At 39.9% G+C, this 8,058-nt stretch overlaps 1 pseudogene; it reads right to left on the bottom strand.

Annotated features, from left to right (window-relative positions):
- Positions 1 to 5,492: 5,492 nt before the first annotated feature.
- LOC114495035 lies at positions 5,493 to 7,469 on the bottom strand (annotated as a pseudogene).
- Positions 7,470 to 8,058: the final 589 nt, after the last annotated feature.

Genomic DNA, 8,058 nt, shown 5'->3' with positions numbered 1-8,058 from the left:
TTTGAAACAACATATATTCATTTGAGAGGGTTTCTCTGACCCATTTATCAAGTAAACCCATAGGGTTGCCAGGTCTGAATGGGGCCAGAGTAAGAGAAGGCATTATTACTACTATGGACGGCATGCAAATTACTCTGTGAGTTGAACCTTAAGATCCAACAGATCAAATGGGGTTTGAAGTGTCTGGCAGAATGGAATTCTATTGGGGCCTCTAGCAAGCCTTGATTTAGAAGTACAGAGCAGGCCTCTAGGATTTTAGGGCAAAGCCTCAGTCTATTCTCCAAATAACTATTCTTTTAAGAAACAGATTCTGGATTGCTTCTGGACCAAGGTAGAAATTTGTGTTCTGGTTGTGGAATGTTACATGATTGTCAGCTGAGCTGCCTGTCATGGGCTGGGTGTTACCTGATCTCCATGCCATAAACTAGGGTGCACGTAGCAGCACTCTTACCAAGTGAAAGATTATGAAGGCACAGGCCAGAGGCAAGAGCAGTGCCTGAGACCACTATTTCTTCATGCCTGCTGCATTGACACTTCTCCCTCAACACACATGTTTGACCTCTTGGAAGTTCGTATGAATTGTTGGCTGGTTATGTTTGTGTGCCTCTGATCAATTTTGCCTTGTTTGGTATCCTAGGATACTGACCCATTTGGGTACTGCATTACCTTGGCTTCCCAGCCAGCTGACTTTCAGTTGGATTTAGTCAATAGTGATCAACAGGTGAATGGATAGAGTGGTGGGACATCTCTTCCATGCTCTCACTGCTTTGGTGCTACATCTCTGAACCTAGCTACTTCCCTCCACAACCACAGGCCCAGCTGGGAAGCCTCTTATCCATAGTCTTAATTCTCGCTGAACTCCAAGAACACTGTTTTCTTCTCTTGTATCTTCACTTCTAGGGATGATAATAGCATCACACTTTTGCTAGTGTCTGGATACCTCACCATGCTCTGTTCTTTCAACCTTACCTACACCTCTATAAGCAATCTCTTTATTAAAGGCTCTTCATTCCAACCATCTGGGGTACATTTTTAATTTATGCTGAAGCCCTTATTGAGAAACCGAAAGAAAATAATTGAGTCTGTTTTAAAAACTATTTCTCAAAATATGCAAACACAAGCTAGAAATGGACTGTGGCAACATTATGCCTCCCCTTAGGAATAGACCTGAAAGCTATGTGGAAGGAAAATCCTTCCAATGAAAGGACTTTGGGCAGTAGATCCAGTTGCCCCTCTTTCTTGGGAGTTGATAATGGTTTGGCCAGATGTTCAAGGACTTGAAAAGAGTGAAACTGAGAATTGGTGACAAAAGGTTCTGAGGATTTCAGGATGTGACATTATTTGTGTCCCAGGTAAAAGTTTACCTAAGGCACCCAACTGTAGAAGAGGCTCTCAATAAACAGAAAGACAGGGTGACCCATTTTATGGACGTTAATTAGCCTGTTTTCCTAGACACCCCATGTTTACTCAATGGGTTCATTAAGGGAGATGTTTCTCCCTTTCTCTCCCTTTCTTTTTTTGGGTGAGGATTAAAAAAATTAAGTGAACCATACTATTTATGGTTTCATGACTAGTTGCAGGAACGAGATCTGAAATAGTTTTACATGTATTTTTTGCTTTATGTTTATATTTGCATAACAATGAAAAATTTTCCCTCTTTCCATTCCTACTTGATATAAAGCATATTAATGGTGGTGAAATTTATAATTTATTCTTTAATTTAAAGGCTATCAAGGTGAAATTATAACAACCAGAAGATAAATGAACAATATCACTACAAGCAGTGAATAGATTTTGGATCTTCTCTTTTAGGGGAGAATGAGTTTATTTTTGTTTATATGAGGAACAATTGTATTACGCAAGATTAGGAGCAAGCTGTTTTTTTAAAGATTTTATTTATTTATTTTTACAGAGAGGGGAAGGGAGAGAGAAAAAGAGGGAGAGAAACATCAATGTGTGAGAGATACACCGATTGGCTACCTCTCAAAGGCCCCCAACTGGGGACCTGGCCAGCAACCCAGGCATGTGCCCTGACTGGGAATCAAACCAGTTACCTTTCAGTTTGCAGGCCGGCACTAAATCCACTGAGCCACACCAGCCAAGGGCATGGAGCATGCTGTTTTTACTCTGGTTTTTGTTTTGAAGTTAAATATGGGCAGAAGATTATGGATGTTGGGTAACTAACACAGCAGATTGTGCCTGATACTGTCTTTAGGTCCATGGTATTCATTCCTACCTCTTTTTTATCCCCTCTCCCATATCACACACTGCATGGTTTAGAGTGCTAAAAGCCACATTTCCTGACTTCCTTTGAGGCTAGAGTCCTGTATCTGGTTTATATTTTACAAATGAAATATACTGGAGTGACTGAGTTTTTTGGAGGGAGAAGGAAGCCAAAACAGCGCTGATGGACTTAACATCCACAGCAGCTGGATTCCATGTTCCATCATTTATCATCAGCTTCCTTGGTGTGGATCCACTGTGATGTCACTGATGGTGGTGGCCATGGCTGAAGCAGTTTTCTGACCTCTGAATCTCAGCCGCAGTTTCTGGTTTCTTGGATTAAAAAATATATTGGTGGTGACTTCCGGCAAGATGGAAGCATAGGTGGATGCACCGTACCTCCACGCACAACCAAGATTAGAACAACAACAATTTAGAGGTAGAATAACACCTAGAACTGTCAGAGAATTTATCCGAATGGAAGTTGGACAGCCAAGAAGTTGAAGTAGACCTGTTCATCCAGACTGGTAGGAGGTGCAGAGAGGAGCAGCCAGGTGCGGGTCTCCGCGCAAGGAGAACAGGGAGAACTGGGCAGATAAGGCAACTGGGAGCGCGTAAGGCATCCAGGGTGCACAAGTTTGCAGCGAGTGGACCCTGAGTACGCAAGCGGCAGCTGGCAGACCCAGTGAGGTGGCGATTGTGGACCAGGGAAGAGTGCACAGCCCAGGATCCCAGAGAAGGGACTGAGGTCCCAGGAGAACAGAGCTACCACCATTGTTACCCCCCCAACCCCCACACCCACATACAATGTCACAATCTAGCGACTGGGGTGCCCAGCCCTGGTGAACATCTAAGGCTCCACCCCTCACTGTAACAGGAGTGACCAAACCAAAAAAAAAAAAAAAAAAGAAAAAGAAAGAGAGAGACACACACATCTCAAACAGAAGAACAGATCAATGCCCCAGGACTCATCCTTTTGAGCGACTAAGAGATAGGCAATCTATCAGATGCACAGTTCAAAACACTGGTGATCAGGAAGCTCACAGAATTGGTTGATTTTGGGTGCAAATTAGATGAAAAAATGCAGGTTACCATAAAAGAGATGAAGGAAGATGCACGGAGACCCAATAGTGATGGGAAAGAAACTGGGACTCAAAACAATAGAGTGGACCAGAAGGAAGAAAAAAACAGCCAAACAGGAAAGAATGGGGAAATAAGACTTCAAAAAATGAGGAGAAGCTTAGGAACCTCCAGGACATCTTTAAACGTTCCAACATCCGAATTATAGGGGTACCAGAAGGGGAAGAGGAAAAGCAACAGATTGAACACATATTTGAACAAATAATAAAGGAGAACTTCCCCATTCTGGCAAAGGAAATAGACTTCCAGGGAATCCAGGAAGCTCAGAGAGCCCCAAAGAAGTTGGACCCAAGAAGGAACACACTAAGGCACAACATAATTACATTAGCCAAGATAAAAATGAAGGAGAGAATCCTAGAAGCAGCAAGAGATAAGGGGACAGTCACCTACAAAGGAGTTCCCATCAGACTGTCAGCTGATTTCTCAAAAGAGACCTTACAGGCAAGAAGGGGCTGGAAAGAAGTATTCCAAGTCATGAAAGACAAGGACCTATATCCCAGATTACTCTATTTAGCAAAGCTTTCATTTAGAATGGAAGGGCAGATAAAGTTCTTCTCAGATAAGGTCAAGTTAAAGGAGTTCATCATCACCAAGCCCTTATTTTATGAAATGTTAAAGGGACTTATCTAAGAAAAGAAGATAAAGAAAAAACATGTATAGTAAAAGGATAGCAAACTCACAATTATTAACAACCACACCTAAAGCAAAACCAAAAGAAACTAAGCAAACAACTAGAACAGCAACAGAACCACAGAAATGGAGGTCACATGGAGGGTTAGCAACAGGGGAGTGGGAGGAGGAGAGAGGGGGAAAAGGTACAGAGAACAAGTAGCATAGATTGTAGGTTGAAAATACATGGGGGGGTAAGAATAGTATGGGAAATGTAGAAGCTAAAGAACTTATAAGTATGACACGTGGACATGACTAAAGGGGGGCATATGGGTGGGAGAGGGGGTACAGGGTGGAGGGGAGTGAAGGGGGAAAATGGGATAACTGTAATAGCATAATCAATAAAATATATTTTAAAAATATATTGGTGGCCCCTGACTTCTATTCCTTCAGGCTTATACCATTGTATAATTTAAAAAATATATTTCTCTTTGAAAACACTAATTTCTGTTTCTTGCATGGAACCCTAAATAGTACAGATGAATATTAAGAAAATTCACACACACCTAAATTAAGTATAATATGATATAACACATGATATTCTAAGAATGCAACAGCAATAAAATTTTATATGGCTCTAGCATTTTAAAATGGCCATTCTTACCTTTGATAGGCCTTTTTCCCTTCCCATGCCCAATCATTTTTCTAACTAAATACTGAATAAATGTCTTTTATATTTGAAGGGGTACCAAATAAAGACAAGGTCTTGGGTGCAGATACTTTGAGAGTTGATTCCAAGAAGTTGGAGTAAAAGCCTGAGGAGAGTAAGACAGGGAACAAGGAAAAACCAATAAAGGGTATTTTTAACTTGGTAAGTTAGTTAACACTGAGAGCAACTGAAATACAGGGTGGGGCAAAACTAGGTTCACAGTTGTTTGTATGGAAAATAACACAATAATTAATAAATAATAACAAAAGAATAAAGTCTGTGTTTAGCGTACTCACAACTAAAACTCCTTTTGCCCCCACCCCCACCCTATACAATTCTGTTGGGAAGGCTCTGACAAATCACAAAGAAATCTTAGAATTTTGTATCTGGAGGATAGGAGACTGAAGCATCCTTTCTCTCCATTTCTCCTTTCAATTTGTACTCTATATTTTTAATTTTAATTTTAATAGTGATAATATTTATATTCCATTATGTTATCATAATTGTTTTCTATGTTTTGTCTTGAGGATTATTCTAAAAGTTGAAAATCAATAAAAGGCATTTACATTATTTTGAATATGTAAATCATGTGATCTTCAGAACGAAGTACTGTGTCTTTTTTCTCTTTTTTAAAGAAAAGGCAAATTCCAGAAGTTTTTATTTTTGACTAACAGAACACAAAACTGGCAGAAGTCCCAAAGGAGATGATGGCCAAGTCTCACTGCTCTTTGTCTTGTGGTCCTTCATCTTCTCAGCACTTAACGTGTTTTATTTTAAAGATATTAGACATCTACTTAGATCACAACTGCAATCCACAGAATAAATACATGGATTATCTTTTAACACCCCAGTCTTATGTTTCTTTATATAGAAAAATGGGCTAAATGTCTGTAGTTTAATTGGCCATAGTTGTCCCACCTATGGTTTTACCAGTGGTCGGTGACTTGGTGTTCTGAGAGCCTTTCTTGAATCATAGCTCTCTCTGTTAGAGAAGTCCTGCTGCTACAGCTCATCCTCTCCAAAACGTGAAGATGGTAACTGGGCTGAAGACAACTTGAAGGATGGTCAGCAACGTGAAGACCACTGGGAAACTGTGCAGAGACAAATCTTGTCAACAAGATGTCAGCTCCTTCAATTAAAACTAGAAGAATGTCCCAACTCTGGCCACTGGTCCATCTTTTGCAGCCAGGATGGCTCTTGTTAAGGCTCCACTCGTGACGAAGTTCCAGGCGTCCTCCTTTGATGTGAACCTCACTGCAGCCAATCATGGAAGACAGACCTCCCCAGGCTGCAAAGCTACCTCCCAACGGCGGAGCCCTGGTTTTAATCACTGTCAAACTCCCTTGTAGTCTGTGGTTTATGCCCACTGGAGAATTGTGAAAACCTTGGATTGGTTAAAAGACTCCACCACCGATGGCCCCAGCACAGTTATCCACAAACTGCCAGAGGCAGGGCTCCTGCAGGTACCTTCCCTCCTGACTCCAGAGGGCTAGTGAGGCCTGGCAAGCCCTGAATACTGAGTATTGATCACATTTCCTTTTTTTGTATAGCTCTTATTTTTCTTTTACTTTTGGATTGCCGTTTTTGAAAAATTTCTCTCTGTTGTTCAGTGTCTACTATGAAATCTATGAATCTCCTTTGTCCCTAAATACCACATTTTGGGGTACACAAAATGTGTTGCTCTCTAGACCATTTGCACAGCTATTCTAGTAATTCCTTTCATTGTTCATAAGGATTGAAACGCTGTTTCTTGGGTCAACATCTTCCTCTTCCTTGGTTCATTCTCTCATATTTTCTGAATTATATCCTTTCATAAGAGAAGTTACATTGGTGATATATTTTCTGAGTTCTTACATGACTCAGATTGTCTACCCATGTGCTTAATAATTTGTCCGAGAGCAGAATTCTACACTGAATATCAATATTTTTTCCTTAGAGAATTTGGGAGAAAATATCCATTATCTTTACATGACTAAGAGTTGTCTGAGAAAAATTGAATTTCATTCAGAATTTTATTTCTGTGTTAATGATTAGTTTTCCCTTGTCTGACAGCATTTCTTTATTCTTAGGTTTCTGAAATTTCACAACAATATGTCTCGGTATAGTTATTTTTTCATGTATTGTCTATACACCTGAAAATCTGTTATTTTAAAAATATCTTTAATTTCAATGAAGAAAAATTCTCTTCTATTTTTCCTTACAATTTCTTACCCTTTTATCTTCTGTGGTTATCAACCACATTTTAAATTTCTAAGATTGTTATTTTCTCTGATTATTTATTTTCCCCATAGCATCTTGTTTTTGTCTGAGTGTAACACACTCTCAAATATTTCTAACTTCCTCAGAGAATTTTTCAAAATTATTTTTGTTCCTTGAATTACCTTTGTTTGCTTTAGAGTCAAATTTTTAGTGTATCTGTCTTGGTCTTTCATTCTCAGATCTGTGTGATTCATGCTTGCCATTCGTATTTGAACATGACACAAGACAGAGGCTGATTTGAGCTGTGTGCTTACGGCAGAGTGTGTCGTCTGTTCAGCTGTGCTACACTGTGAGCGGGCAAGAAGCTGGCTGTCACACCGGGGTCCTCTCAAGGCCAGAACGAGAATGAGAAGTACTGTAATTTGAGGCACCAACACTTATACTACCCACCCTAGATCTCACCATAATTTTTTTATGAGTACTTTCCATTTTTTTTAGTGCAGGTGTAAGAAGTGAAGGTTAGTCTTGTAATGCTGTGAATTTTGTGTGTGAGCGTCATGGAAGGTAATGGGGGTTTATACTGTTCCATAGACAGGCTTTCCAAACCCCTTTGTTTTCAACTCAACCTGTCGTGGCCAGCCTTTACCAGTATGGCATTTTCTGGGGGTTATGGAGGGAAAGTCGATGCCCTTCACAATAGCCATCTCTGTATGTCACTCAGTGACAGCGTTCTCTGCTCTGCCTCACGCTTTCCATCTTCCAGAAAATTATTGAAATCTCTCATCTGCTCTGACCCCTTCATATTCTCCTTATTATTGTAGGGTTAGACTTCTTACTAGTCTTTTACTATCTTTTAAATAGAGCTCTGAGAAAAATAGAAAATAAATAGGTGAGCTTGCTCTACCATTTTGAGTAGGAGGTCACTTGAAAGCATTCTTAAAGCAAATGTGGACTGCAAATCTAAGCTTTGTCACTGGTATAATCCTGAACAAGATACTTAATATTTCTGGATCTATTTTTTATATGTAAGATGGAGATAATATCTAACTCAAATAGTAAATATATGAGGATTAAGTAGAAAAACGTATACCAGCATACCTTGTTTTGTTGTGCTTTGCCGCTCTTCACAGATGTGTTTTTTTACAACTTGAATGTGAGACCTTCCACTAACAGAAAGA

The sequence above is a fragment of the Phyllostomus discolor genome, chromosome 4, assembly GCF_004126475.2.
Source record: "Phyllostomus discolor isolate MPI-MPIP mPhyDis1 chromosome 4, mPhyDis1.pri.v3, whole genome shotgun sequence".
NCBI lineage: Eukaryota > Metazoa > Chordata > Mammalia > Chiroptera > Phyllostomidae > Phyllostomus > Phyllostomus discolor.
This window is presented reverse-complemented; position numbering and strand designations above follow the sequence as displayed.